Source organism: Coregonus lavaretus (genome assembly GCF_964263955.1).
Source record: "Coregonus lavaretus genome assembly, chromosome: 3".
Classification (NCBI taxonomy): Eukaryota; Metazoa; Chordata; class Actinopteri; order Salmoniformes; family Salmonidae; genus Coregonus; species Coregonus lavaretus.
In genome coordinates, this window is record NC_139990.1 from 5,841,639 (window position 1) to 5,856,685 (window position 15,047).

At 49.5% G+C, this 15,047-nt stretch overlaps 1 pseudogene across 1 annotated transcript in view; it reads left to right on the plus strand.

Moving 5' to 3' along the window:
- Positions 1–15,047, plus strand: part of LOC311120054 (cytoplasmic dynein 1 intermediate chain 1-like) — a 119,114-nt pseudogene that overhangs the window by 15,372 nt on the left and 88,695 nt on the right. The window contains exons 5-7 of the transcript XR_014615246.1: positions 234–293; positions 12,103–12,215; positions 12,663–12,722. The product of XR_014615246.1 is annotated as a cytoplasmic dynein 1 intermediate chain 1-like (transcript). The remainder of the gene's footprint in view (positions 1–233; positions 294–12,102; positions 12,216–12,662; positions 12,723–15,047) is intronic.

The window sequence follows — 15,047 nt, forward strand, 5'->3', positions numbered from 1 at the left end:
TGCGTTTTTGTGTCTAAAGTTATTATGTTATGTGTGTGTGTGTGTGTGTGTGGTTTGTGTCAATTCTGTTTCAATTCAGTCAATCAAGGAATTTATTTGAAATTCCAAATCAAGAATGGAAAAATCCTAAATGAAAAGAAATGGCAGTTATCTGTGAGTTACTGTGGTGGCTAACCTCTTAACCTGGCATGTACTCTCCCTTCCTCCCTCACGCACCCTGCTGCCAACCCGAGGACCCTGCAGTGGGACACTGACCCCTCTGTGCTGCAGCTGCAGGCTGACTCCGAGCTAGGGTACTTACCTGCTCCTCTCCTCTCTTTCCTTCTTTTGTCCTTCTCTCTATCCTTGCTCCTTTTGGGGCGGTGTGTGGTCCAATCAGAGAAGGGCTGTCTGAACACCAGGGGTGTAGTCAGAGATATGAAACATGCATAACATTGCAGATAGAAATGCCATGAACAGAGCTCACTTGAGTCCTTACTCTACATGTCAGATTGACTTGTCTGCTCTACGCAGGGGCGCAACTTTCACTGGGGACGGGGGGGACATGTCCCCTCCACATTCTGAAATTGCATTTATGTCCCCCCCAGTTTTATCATTGAAATGTGATACAAAACGAGGCAAAGGTGTGCTTTAGGACCATGCGGACGCCTCTGAGCAGTCGGGTAGGCTGTTTGGAGTGTTTATCCGACTGGATAAAAAAAAAAAAAACACTACCAGTGAAAAGTTTGGACACCAACTCAATCAAGGGTTTTTCTTTATTTTGACTATTTTTTACATTGTAGAATAATAGTGAAGATATCAAAACTATGAAATAACACATATGGAATCATGTAGTAACCAAAAACGTGTTAAACAAATCAAAATGTATTTGAGATTCTTCAAATAGCCACCCTTTGTCTTGATGACAACTTTGCACACTCTTGGCATTCTCTCAACCAGCTTCACCTGGAATGCTTTTCCAACAGTCTTGAAGGAGTTCCCACATATGCTGAGCACTTGTTGGCTGCTTTTCCTTCACTCTGCGGTCCGACTCATCCCCAACCATCTCAATTGGGTTGAGGTCAGGGGATTGTGGAGGCCAGGTCATCTGATGCAGCACTCCATCACTCTCCTTCTTGTGTAAAATAGCCCTTACACAGCCTGGAGGTGTGTTGGGTCATTGTCCTGTTGAAAAACAAATGATAGTCCCACTAAGCCCAAACCAGATGGGATGGCGTATCGCTGTAGAATGCTGTGGTAGCCATGCTGGTTAAGTGTGCCTTGAATTCTAAATAAATCACATACAGTGTCACCAGCAAAGCACCCCCACACCATAACACCTCCTCCTCCATGCTTTACGGTGGGAAATACACATGCGGAGATCATCCGTTCACCCACAACACGTCTCACAAAGACACGGCGGTTGGAACCAAAAATCTCCAATTTGGACTCCAGACCAGAGGATTTCCACTGATCTAATGTCCATTGCTCGTGTTTCTTGGCCCAAGCAGGTCTCTTCTTCTTATTGGTGTCCATTAGTAGTGGTTTCTTTGCAGCAATTCGACCATGAAGGCCTGATTCACACAGTCCCCTCTGAACAGTTGATGTTGAGATGTGTCTGTTACTTGAACTCTGTGAAGCATTTATTTGGGCTGCAATTTCTGAGGCTGGTAACTCAATTGAACTTATCTTCAGCAGCAGAGGTAATTCTGGGTCTTCCATCCCTAATGGTGGTCCTCATGAGAGCCAGTTTCATCATAGCGCTTGATGGTTTTTGCAACTGCACTTGAAGAAACTTTCAAAGTTCTTGACATTTTCCGTATTGGCTGACCTTCATGTCTTAAAGTAATGATGGACTGTCTTTTCTCTTTGCTTATTTGAGCTGTTCTTGCCATAATATGGATTTGGTCTTTTACCAAATTGTCATGCGTCAATGTGTAGCGGTAGGACGGAGTCAGGCGCAGGACACAGAACGTAGTCAACAACGTACTTTACTTGTCACAAGTAAATAAAAATTTCTTCCAGGCAGGGAAGAAAATACCGACTCACAATTTCAATGATAACAAAACAACGAACAATCACGCACAACACCATGAGGGAACCAGAGGGTAAAATAGGGAAACAAATTATCGTAATTGGAACCAGGTGTGTGCAATATAGACAAAACAAGTAGAACACAGAAACATAGACGGTGGCAGCTAGTACTCCGGTGACGACGAACGCCGGAGCCTGCCCGAGCAAGGAGGAGGAGCAGCCTCGGCTGAATTCTGTCACGCCCTGGCTCTGGGGACTCTCGTATGTTGAGCCAGGGTGTTCATTTGTTTATGTTCTAGTCGTTGTATATCTATGTTGGCCAGGGTGGCTCCCAATCAGAGAGGGCTGTAGCTCGTTGTCTCTGATTGGGAGTCATACTTAGGTAGCAGTTAGGCATTCATTGTTTGTGGTTTCTTGTTCTTATTTGGTTTGTGTTCAACCGTAGACATCACGTTTTCGTCTGTTGTTTTGATCGTGTGATCATACTCTAATAAATATAAATATGTTCACCTTCAACGCTGCGCATTGGTCCTCCTCCTTAGACGATCGTGACAGAAGAAACCACCAGAACTGGACCAAGCAGCCTAGTGAGGAGCAGAGTGGGTGGACTTGGGAACAGTGGAGGAAGAGCTTCGACTGGGTCAAGCCGAATGAGGAGCTGAATGGCGGAGATTGGAAGCAGAAGAGCGAGAGTTGGGCGAGAATTATAGAGGCCTGGCCCACGGGGAAGAGAGACTCCCAGAAATTTTTTAGGGGGGGGGGCTCACGACGTCGGACCAGCAGGAGGCTGCGATAGAGCGGCCCAGCGGGTTGCCAGAGGAGGCCGCCAGGTTACGGGGGCCACTGGTCGAAGAGGGGATGGAGGATGTAGAGGCACGGCGAGAGGTACTGGCGTGTGTTGCCAGTCCGGTCCGGCCTGTTCCTGATCCCCACGTGGGGCCAGTGGTGTGTGTTCCCAGTACGGTCCGGCCTGTTCCTGCCACTCGCACCAAGTCAGTGGTGCGCTTCGTCAGCCCGGCACGGCCCGTTCCTGCTCCCCGCACCAAGTCAGTGGTGCGCTTCGTCAGCCCGGCTCGGCCCGTTCCTGCTCCCCGCACCAAGTCAGTGGTGCGCTTCGTCAGCCCGGTCCGGCTCGCTCCTGCTCCCCGCACCAAGTCAGTGGTGCGTTTCGTCAGCCCGGCGCGGCCCGTTCCTGCTCCCCGCACCAAGTCAGTGGTGCGCTTCGTCAGCCCGGCTCGGCCCGTTCCTGCTCCCCGCACCAAGTCAGTGGTGCGCTTCGTCAGCCCGGCTCGGCCCGTTCCTGCTCCCCGCACCAAGTCAGTGGTGTGCTTCGTCAGCCCAGTCCGGCCTGTCCCTCCTCCACGCACCAAGCCAGGGGTGCGCGTCGTCAGCCTGGTAAGGCCCGTTCCTCCTCCACGCACCAAGCCAGGGGTGCGCGTCGTCAGTCCAGCACAACCCGTGCCTGGGTCACCGGTGCCTGGTAAGGTCCCGGTCAACTGCTCCACTACGGAGCTGAAGCTATCCGCTCCACCAGTGTGCAGTCCAGCTCCGGTCAGCAGGGCCAGACCGGACCAGGGGTACTTTGGGGGTTTAGAGAAGGAGTGGGGGTCATGTCCGGAGCCGGATCCGCCGCCGAGGCGGAGTGCCCACCCGGTCCCTCCCCTGTTGTGTTTGGTTGGCGCGGTCGGAGTCCGCGCCTTTGGGGGGGGGGTACTGTCACGCCCTGGCTCTGGGGACTCTCGTATGTTGAGCCAGGGTGTTCATTTGTTTATGTTCTAGTCGTTGTATATCTATGTTGGCCAGGGTGGCTCCCAATCAGAGAGGGCTGTAGCTCGTTGTCTCTGATTGGGAGTCATACTTAGGTAGCCGTTAGGCATTCATTGTTTGTGGTTTCTTGTTCTTATTTGGTTTGTGTTCAACCGTAGACATCACGTTTTCGTCTGTTGTTTTGATCGTGTGATCATACTCTAATAAATATAAATATGTTCACCTTCAACGCTGCGCATTGGTCCTCCTCCTTAGACGATCGTGACAAATTCGTGACAGTACCCCCCCCCCGGGGCCGCGCGCCGACACTGGTCTCGGGGACGGCCAGGAGGACGCGGAGCAGGGCGAGTCGGATGACGACGGTGGAAATCCCTCAACAGGGAGGGATCGAGGATGTCCCTCCTAGGAACCCAGCACTGTTCCTCCTGACCGTACCCCTCCCACTCCACAAGATACTGCAGGCCCCCCACCCGACGCCTCGAATCCAGGATGGAACGGACCGAGTACGCCGGTGCGTCCTCGATGTCCAGTGGGGACGGAGGGACCTCCCGCACCTCAGACTCCTGGAGCGGACCAGCTACCACCGGCCTGAGGAGAGACACATGGAACAAGAGGTTAATATGGTAATCAGGGGGGAGCTGTAACCTATAACAAACCTTGTTCAATCTCCTCAGGACTTTAAATGGCCCCACAAACCGCCGACCCAGCTTCCGGCAGGGCAGGCGAAGGGGCAGGTTTCGGGTCGAGAGCAAGACCATACACCGGGGCCTCACTGCGGTGGCGGTCGGCGCTCGCCTTCTGTTGCCTGATAGCCCGTTGCAGGCTTCCATGGGCAGCGTTCCAGGTTTCCTCCGAGCGCCGAAACCATTCATCCACCGCAGGTGCCTCGATCTGGCTCTGATGCCATGGTGCCAGGACCGGCTCATAACCTAGTACACTGAAATGGAGACAGGTTAGTGGAGGAGTGGCGGAGGGAGTTTTGGGCCATCTCTGCCCAGGGGATGTAAACCGACCAATCCCCCGGCCGGTCCTGGCAATAGGACCTCAGAAACCTACCCACATCCTGGTTTACTCTCTCCACCTGCCCATTACTCTCGGGGTGAAACCCCCCCCCGAGGTCAGGCTGATCGTGACCTCCAGATGGTCCATGAACGCCCTCCAGACCCTTGATGTGAACTGGGGACCCCGATCAGACACTATATCCTCAGGTACCCCGTAGTGCCAGAAGACGTGAGTAAACAGGGCCTCTGCAGTCTGTAGGGCCGTAGGGAGACCGGGCAAAGGAATGAGACGGCAGGACTTAGAAAACTGATCCACAACAACTAAGATTGTGGTATTCCCTTGTGACGGGGGGAGGTCCGTAACGAAATCCACCGATAGGTGTGACCACGGCCGTTGTGGAACGGGTAGGGGTTGTAATTTCCCTCTGGGCAGGTGTCTAGGTGCCTTGCACTGGGCGCACACCGAGCAGGAGGAAACATAAACCCTCACATCCTTAGCTAAAGTAGGCCACCAGTACTTCCCACTAAGACAGCGCACTGTCCGACCGATGCCAGGATGACCAGAAGAGGGTGACGTATGAGCCCAATAGATCAATCGATCGCGAACATCAGACGGAACGTACACACGACCCACTGGACACTTGGGGGGGGGGGGAGTGGGCTCCGTGCGTAACGCCCGCTCGATGTCCGCGTCAACCTCCCATACCACCGGTGCCACCAGACAAGAAGCCGGAAGTATGGGAGTGGGCTCCCTGGACCGCTCTTCTGTGTCATACAGCCGGGACAGAGCATCTGCCTTAGCATTCTGGGAACCTGGTCTGTGCGAGAAGGTGAAAACAAAACGTGTGAAAAACATGGCCCACCTTGCCTGGCGAGGGTTCAGTCTCCTCGCCGCCCAGATGTACTCCAGATTGCGGTGGTCAGTCCAAATGAGGAAAGGGTGTTTTGCCCCCTCAAGCCAATGTCTCCACGCCTTCAGAGCCTTAACAACAGCTAACAGCTCTCGGTCCCCCACATATAGTTACGCTCCGCCAGACTGAGCTTCTTCGAAAAGAACACACAGGGGCGGAGCTTTGGTGGCGTACCCGAGCGCTGAGAGAGTACAGCTCCTATCCCAGCCTCGGACGCGTCCACCTCGACTATGAATGCCAAGGAGGGATCCGGATGAGCCAGCACGGGAGCCGAGGTGAACAGAGCCTTCAGGTGACCAAAAGCCCTGTCCGCCTCAGCTGACCTCTGCAGGCGCACCGGTCCCCCCTTCAGCAAGGAGGTAATGGGAGCCGCTACCTGACCAAAGCCCCGGATAAACCTCCGGTAGTAGTTGGCAAACCCTAAGAATCACTGCACTTCCTTAACCGTGGTTGGAGTCGGCCAATTACGCACGGCTGAAATGCGGTCATTTTCCATCTCCACCCCTGACGCGGACAGGTGGTAGCCTAAGAAGGAGACGGACTGTTGAAAGAACAGACATTTCTCAGCCTTGAGGTACAGGTCATGTTCCAACAGTCATGTTCGCACCAGGGACACATGCTCGGCTCGTGTAGCGGAGTATATGAGAATATAATCTATATACACCACTACACCCTGTCCGTGCAGGTCCCTGAAAATCTAATCGACAAAGGATTGGAAGACTGAGGGAGCATTCATCAACCCGTACGGCATGACGAGGTACTCATAGTGCCCAGAGGTGGTACTAAATGCCGTCTTCCACTCATCCCCTTCCTGGATATGCACCAGGTTGTACGCGCTCCTGAGATCCAATTTGGTGAAGAAGTGTGCCCCGTGCAATGACTCTGTCATACTAGCAATGAGAGGTAGTGGATAACTGTACTTCACCGTTATCTAATTGAGACCTCGATAGTTAATGCACGGGCGTAAACCTCCATCCTTCTTCTTCAAAAAAAAGAAACTTGAGGAGGCAGGGGAAGTGGAAGGCAGAATGTATCCCTGTCCCAGAGATTCGGAGACATATGTTTCCATAGCCGCCGTCTCTTCCTGTGACAGAGGATACACGTGACTCCGAGGAAGTGCAGCGCCCTCCTGGAGATTTATCGCACAATCCCCCTGTCGATGGGGTGGTAATCGAGTCGCCTTCCTTTTACAGAAGGCGAGAGCCAAATCGGCATATTCGGGAGGAATGTGCATAGTGGAGACCTGGTTTGGACTCTCCACCGTAGTTGCACCTACGGAAACACCTACACCTCTCCGAGCACTGACGGGACCATCCCTTGAGAGCCCTCTGTTGCCACGAAATATTGGGGTCATGAGAGGCTAACCAGGGAAGCCCCAACACCACTGGAAACGCAGGAGAATCGATCAGGAAGAGACTAATTCTCTCCTCATGACCCTCCTGCGTTTTCATCCAGAGTGGAGCTGTGACCTCCCTAATCAGGCCTGACCCTAAAGGGCGACTATCTAAGGCATGTATAGGGAAGGGCACATCAACAGGCACAATAGGGATCCCTAATCTATGTGCAAATAGACGGGCCATAAAAATCCCAGCTGCGCCTGAATCTACGAGCGCCTTATGCTGGGAATGCGGGAAAACTCAGGAAATTCTATGTGAACACACGTGCGCAACAGGGAGCTCTGGGTGAGTCGGGTGCCTACTCACCTGGGATGGTCCACCAGTGCCCTGCCTGCTGCCTCGACTCCCTGAGGACCCTTTCCAGCACCGACCAGCAGTGTGTCCTCTGCGGCCACAGTTGGTGCAGGAAACAGCCCCCCTTCCAGTCACCCTTAGATCAGCACCTCCGAGCTCGATCGGTGTAGGGTCGGAAGTGCTGGGGAATGGACTGGAAGGATCCTGATCCGGACGTCCGCGGGTGGCCAACAGGTTATCCAGTCGTATCGATAAATCCACCAGCTGGTCGAGGTTAAGGGTGGTGTCCCTGCAGGCCAGCTCCCGACGAACGTCCTCCCGTAGGCTGCATCGGTAATGGTCGATCAGGGCCCTCTCATTCCATCCCGCGCTGGCTGGCAAGGTCCTGAAGTCCAGTGCGAAATCCTGTGCGCTCCTCTTCCCCTGTCTGAGGTGGAACAACCGTTCCCCTGCCGCTCTCCCCTCCGGTGGATGATCAAATACTGCCTGGACACGGCGGGTGAAATCTTCATAGCGCACCGATGCCGCGTCTATTCCTCCCCACTCAGCGTTGGCCCACTCGAGCGCTTTCCCCGACAGACAGGAGATGAGGGCAGACACGCTCTCGTATCCCGAGGGAGCCGGGTGGATGGTTGCCATGTAGAGCTCCACCTGGAGCAGAAACCCCTGGCACCCGGCAGCTGTTCCATCATACGGTAGGATGGAGTCAGGCGCAGCACACAGAACTTAGTCAACAACGTACTTTACTTGTCACAAGTAAATAAACATATATTCCACGCAGGAAAGAAAATACAGACTCACAATGTCAATGACAACAAAACAACGAACAATCAAGCACAACACCATGAGGGAACCAGAGGGTAAAATAGGGAAACAAATTAGCGTCATTGGAACCAGGTGTGTGCAATATAGACAAAACAAGTAGAACACAGAAACATAGATCGGTGGCAGCTAGTACTCCGGTGACGACGAACGTCGAAGCCTGCCCGAGCAAGGAGGAGGAACAGCCTCGGCTGAATTCGTGACACAAATAGGGCTATCTTCTGTATACCCCCCCTACCTTGTGACGACACAACTAATTGGCTCAAACGCATTAAGAAGGAAAGAAATTCCACAAATTAACTTTTAAGAAGGCACACCTGTTAATTGAAATGCATTCCAGGTGACTACCTCATGAAGCTGGTTGAGAGAATGCCAAGCGTGTGCAAAGCTGTCATCAAGGTGAAGGGTGGCTATTTGAAGAATCTCAAATCTCAAATATATTTTGATTTGTTTAACACTTTTTTGGTTACTACATGATTCTATACAGTGAGGGAAAAAAGTATTTGATCCCCTGCTGATTTTGTACGTTTGCCCACTGACAAAGAAATCATCAGTCTATAATTTAAATGGTAGGTTTATTTGAACAGTGAGAGACAGAATAACAACAAAAAAATCCAGAAAAACGCATGTCAAAAATGTTATGAATTGATTTGCATTTTAATGAGGGAAATAAGTATTTGACCCCCTCTCAATCAGAAAGATTTCTGGCTTCCAGGTGTCTTTTATACAGGTAACGAGCTGAGATTAGGAGCACACTCTTAAAGGGAGTGCTCCTAATCTCAGTTTGTTACCTGTATAAAAGACACCTGTCCACAGAAGCAATCAATCAATCAGATTCCAAACTCTCCACCATGGCCAAGACCAAAGAGCTCTCCAAGGATGTCAGGGACAAGATTGTAGACCTACACAAGGCTGGAATGGGCTACAAGACCATCGCCAAGCAGCTTGGTGAGAACGTGACAACAGTTGGTGCGATTATTCGCAAATGGAAGAAACACAGAAGACTTGAGATCTTGTCAATGATCTCAAGGCAGCTGGGACCATAGTCACCAAGAAAACAATTGGTAACACACTACGCCGTGAAGGACTGAAATCCTGCAGCACCCGCAAGGTCCACCTGCTCAAGAAAGCACATATACAGGCCCGTCTGAAGTTTGCCAATGAACATCTGAATGATTCAGAGGAGAACTGGGTGAAAGTGTTGTGGTCAGATGAGACCAAAATGGAGCTCTTTGGCATCAACTCAACTCGCCGTGTTTGGAGGAGGAGGAATGCTGCCTATGACCCCAAGAACACCATCTGCACCGTCAAACATGGAGGTGGAAACATTATGCTTTGGGGGTGTTTTTCTGCTAAGGGGACAGGACATCTTCACCGCATCAAAGGGACGATGGACGGGGCCATGTACCGTCAAATCTTGGGTGAGAACCTCCTTCCCTCAGCCAGGGCATTGAAAATGGGTCGTGGATGGGTATTCCAGCATGACAATGACCCAAAACACACGGCCAAGTCAACAAAGGAGTGGCTCAAGAAGAAGCACATTAAGGTCCTGGAGTGGCCTAGCCAGTCTCCAGACCTTAATCCCATAGAAAATCTGTGGAGGGAGCTGAAGGTTTGAGTTGCCAAACGTCAGCCTCGAAACCTTAATGACTTGGAGAAGATCTGCAAAGAGGAGTGGAACAAAATCCCTCCTGAGATGTGTGCAAACCTGGTGGCCAACTACAAGAAACGTCTGACCTCTGTGATTGCCAGGGGTTTTGCCACCAAGTACTAAGTCATGTTTTGCAGAGGGGTCAAATACTTATTTCCCTCATTAAAATGCAAATCAATTTATAACATTTTTTACATGCGTTTTTCTGGATTTTGTTGTTGTTATTCTGTCTCTCACTGTTCAAATAAACCTACCATTAAAACTATAGACTGATCATGTCTTTGTCAGTGGGCAAACGTACAAAATCAGCAGGGGATCAAAAACTTTTCCCCCTCACTGTATGTGTTATTTCATAGTTTTGATGTCTTCATTATTATTCTACAATGTAAAAAATAGTAAAAATAAAGAAAAACCCTGGAATTAGTAGGTGTGTCCAAACTTTTGACTGGTACTGTATATATACAGTGGGGGAAAGAAGTATTTAGTCAGCCACCAATTGTGCAAGTTCTCCCACTTAAAAAGATGAGAGAGGCCTGTAATTTTCATCATAGGTACACGTAAACTATGACAGACAAAATGAGAAAAAAAATCCAGAAAATCACATTGTAGGATTTGTAATGAATTTATTTGCAAATTATGGTGGAAAATAAGTATTTGGTCAATAACAAAAGTTTCTCAATACTTTGTTATATACCCTTTGTTGGCAATGACACAGGTCAAACGTTTTCTGTAAGTCTTCACAAGGTTTTCACACACTGTTGCTGGTATTTTGGCCCATTCCTCCATGCAGATCTCCTCTAGAGCAGTGATGTTTTGGGGCTGTCGCTGGGCAACACAGACTTTCAACTCCCTCCAAAGATTTTCTATGGGGTTGAGATCTGGAGACTGGCTAGGCCACTCCAGGACCTTGAAATGCTTCTTACAAAGCCACTCCTTCGTTGCCCGGGCGGTGTGTTTGGGATCATTGTCATGCTGAAAGACCCAGCCACGTTTCATCTTCAATGCCCTTGCTGATGGAAGGAGGTTTTCACTCAAAATCTCACGATACATGGCCCCATTCATTCTTTCCTTTACACGGATCAGTCATCCTGGTCCCTTTGCAGAAAAACAGCCCCAAAGCATGATGTTTCCACCCCCATGCTTCACAGTAGGTATGGTGTTCTTTGGATGCAACTCCGCATTCTTTGTCCTCCAAACACGACGAGTTGAGTTTTTACCAAAAAGTTCTATTTTGGTTTCATCTGACCATATGACATTCTCCCAATCCTCTTCTGGATCACCCAAATGCACTCTAGCAAACTTCAGACGGGCCTGGACATGTACTGGCTTAAGCAGGGGGACACGTCTGGCACTGCAGGATTTGAGTCCCTGGCGGCGTAGTGTGTTACTGATGGTAGGCTTTGTTACTTTGGTCCCAGCTCTCTGCAGGTCATTCACTAGGTCCCCCCGTGTGGTTCTGGGATTTTTGCTCACCGTTCTTGTGATCATTTTGACCCCACGGGGTGAGATCTTGCGTGGAGCCCCAGATCGAGGGAGATTATCAGTTGTCTTGTATGTCTTCCATTTCCTAAAAATTGCTCCCACAGTTGATTTCTTCAAACCAAGCTGCTTACCTATTGCAGATTCAGTCTTCCCAGCCTGGTGCAGGTCTACAATTTTGTTTCTGGTGTCCTTTGACAGCTCTTTGATCTTGGCCATAGTGGAGTTTGGAGTGTGACTGTTTGAGGTTGTGTACAGGTGTCTTTTATACTGATAACAAGTTCAAACAGGTGCCATTAATACAGGTAACGAGTGGAGGACAGAGGAGCCTCTTAAAGAAGAAGTTACAGGTCTGTGAGAGCCAGAAATCTTCCTTGTTTGTAGGTGACCAAATACTTATTTTCCACCATAATTTGCAAATAAATTCATTAAAAATCCTACAATGTGATTTTCTGGAATTTTTTGTCATAGTTGACGTGTACCTATGATGAAAATTACAGGCCTCTCTCATCTTGCACAATTGGTGGCTGACTAAATACTTATTTTCCCCACTGTATATATATATGTATTATGTCCCCCCCACTTCTAAAACCAAAGTTGCGCCCCTGGCTCTACGCAATATATTTATATCTGAATGTTCCACAACATTATGTCCCACTGAATGAAGCCCTGATGAGGTACTGCAGACATAAAAGGAGTGAATCACCATATTAAATGTTCCAGTGTAATGCTCTGTGACCCACTACTTCCTGTCTGTCTCCATCCAGGCGCAGGATGCACAGACTGGGGGCGTCTAAGATCATACAGGTGGACTTCCTACCCAGAGAGGTGGTGTCGTACTGCAAAGAGACTCAGACGCCCATCACCCATCTGTCTGAGGGTGAGTGTGTAAGGTGGGCGTGTGTGAGCGTGTGCCTGTGTGAAAAATATGGGTTGTTTATGATTTCGAAGGACCAATAAAAAGGGATAAAAAACTTAGATGCTGGATTTTAGGCCGGTAGCAACCACCACAAGGTGTCCGTTCAGAACACGAGGAAGCAGTAGTTCCAGTTCAAGGTTTAATGTAGATCCACACACACAGATACAACACCACTCTCTCTGATATTAATTGTGGGTATTTAGCTGCACGGACAATAAACATCAGAAAGAAAAGCAATTTCTTCTAAGGAGATAGAATAAGCAGGAGAGAAAAACAGGTTGGTCATCAGAATGGAAACTACAGACTGCCTGAGGCCCTGCCTGGTCGGGTATTACGCTAAGTCCCGGGGAAAAAGGCTGCTGATTGGCTAATAAAATTATGATGATTGGCGTGACCTTATTCCAATAGGAAAACCAAAGAAAGTTGGGGTCTTGGAAAGGAGAAGAGCTGGCCGTTTTTACACTGTGAGTATTTTATCATTGACTTAATACAGCAATACCGTTCTCTCGATTGCTCCCTCTCTACAACATACCCTCTAAAAAACAACATACCCTCTACAGTTCAACACTTTTAAACGTTTTTATGATTCCATTAAAACCGTCTGAAAGCAGAGTCCACATTGATCTGATCGTCATTACTGCTGTAGTGGGCTTTACCTCCTGCTTTGATCCAAAGTCTGTAAACCTGGAGCGCTTTAAATCCATTTGACCGACACAGCCCTCCATTTCCTGAGAGAGAGAGGGGGAGAGAGAGAGAGAGAGAGAGAGAGGGGGAGAGAGAGAGAGAGAGAGAGAGGAAGGGAGAGAAAAAGAGAGAGCGCAGAGAGAGAGAGAGAGAGAGAGCGAGAGCAGGAGGAGGCTTTTTTAAAAGAGATGCCTGCCTGCTTGTCAGTGTCTGTACTCTAGCTGCCTGAATTAGAGAACAGACACCACATTGACTGCTCTAGGTGGATGCAGACTGATTGTCTGGGGGTAATACAAGATGGCTGCCAATGTCAGAGGAGAGGAGGATCACCTGGAATGGTGCCTGTCTCTCTCGCAGTGTCTTTTGTCTGTCTGTCTATCTTTCTGTCTGTCTGTCTCCTCAGACTGAATTGGAACTGAGGCACTACATTTGATTCTGTTGAGAGAGAGAGAGAGAGAGAGAGAGAGAGAGAGAGAGAGAGAGAGAGAGAGAGAGAGAGAGAGAGAGAGAGAGAGAGAGAGAGAGAGAGAGAGAGAGAGAGAGAGAGAGAGAGAGAGAGAGGAGTTTTCATTTGTGTAACATAACAAGGCCTGCATAGTTATTAGCATTTGTATACCACTGTGGTAGCTAGCCGTAATGTAAAGCATCAGTTCTATCACCCTTATATAGCCCTGCTCTGGTCCTCCTTACCATCATGCACTTGGGTCTGTACAGACATGTGTAACATTGTCTCACAAAATGGAACCTTGTGTAATTCCCTGTCTGAGAGTGTGATTTCTTTCTTCTTCTCCTGGTTCCTTGATCCCTCTGTTGGCTCCAGCTGGTGGCCATGTGATCTCAGACTTCCTGTCATTATAATGGATGTGTTTTTATTCTTTCCACTTCCTTGAAGCCTGATCAGAATTAAAAAGGCTGTTTGGAATTTCCTGTCAAGGCAGGATCATTTATTCAACAAGTGCAACCGCTGACAGACCCTTTGATTGGCCGTTGCTCCGTGCAGTAGGGAGAGGAGGTGTGTGTGTGTGTGTGTTTATGTATGTGTATGTGTGTGTCGTGGGTCGACATCTGTGAGCTAGCGCAGGTTGTCCGTGGGGAGGTGAACTCGGCCCTAGGCGACCCTGCAGTGGAGGAGATGTGAGAGGGGGTGGGTGAGAGGGGAGATGATCTGAATAGGTTACTCTGGCCACCTGCTACATAACAGGGTTCCCCCCTGACTGTGTGTTTGTTCAGGCAACGCCAGGAGTTCCTCTCGCTGATTGGTAAACCTAAACAGATACTACACGTTCTCCGTTAGCTGGCGTTCACCGTGGTTAGAACCGGGGTCAGACAGGTGCTGCTGGGTCTTGGAACTGGGTTCTGGTGTTTTAGGTGCGGCGGTGGAATATTGGAACGTTCTTAGAATTTCTCGCTGGTGTTGGAGGCGATTATGACTTGACCCCTTGTGCCAAACAGTGGTCGTTCCGAACCATGGCCCAGACAGATTAGGCAGCGCTGTCTTTAAGTGTTTTCAGATCTAGTGTACTGTAATGTCTCCCCAAGGGTTTGTGTGAATTACAGTGTTTAGGGTCCTCATGCGGGTGGGTGAAAGCATGGTCAAAACTAGTCATGCTCTGGAGGTGCAGAAACTCATGATTAATATATTATGGAATATTCTCTCTCTCTCTCTCTCTCTTTCTCTCTCTCTCTCTCTCTCTCTCTCTCTCTCTCTCTCTCTCTCTCTCTCTCTCTCTCTCTCTCTCTCTCTCTCTCTCTCTCTCTCTCTCTCTCTCTCCATCTCCATCTCCATCTCCATCTCTCTGCCCTCAGGGCCTGAGAAAGGACATATGATCCGGGTCGGCAGGTCAAACAATTCAGCCTAATTTCCCTGGGATGGTGTCTCTGTGTTGTGTTAAAACTGACATTTCTGGGAAAAGAGAGACAAAGACGGGGACAAAGAGAGTGAAAGAGGGATAAAACCAGCTGCCAGCCTGCTGGGGAATAGAGGGGTAATTACGCTTTTTAATTGTGGTGCCAAGCTAATTCTCTATGGTGTGTCCAGGGTTACGTCCCAAATGACACCCTATTCCCTACACAGTGCACTACTTTTGACCAGAACCCATGGGCTCTCCT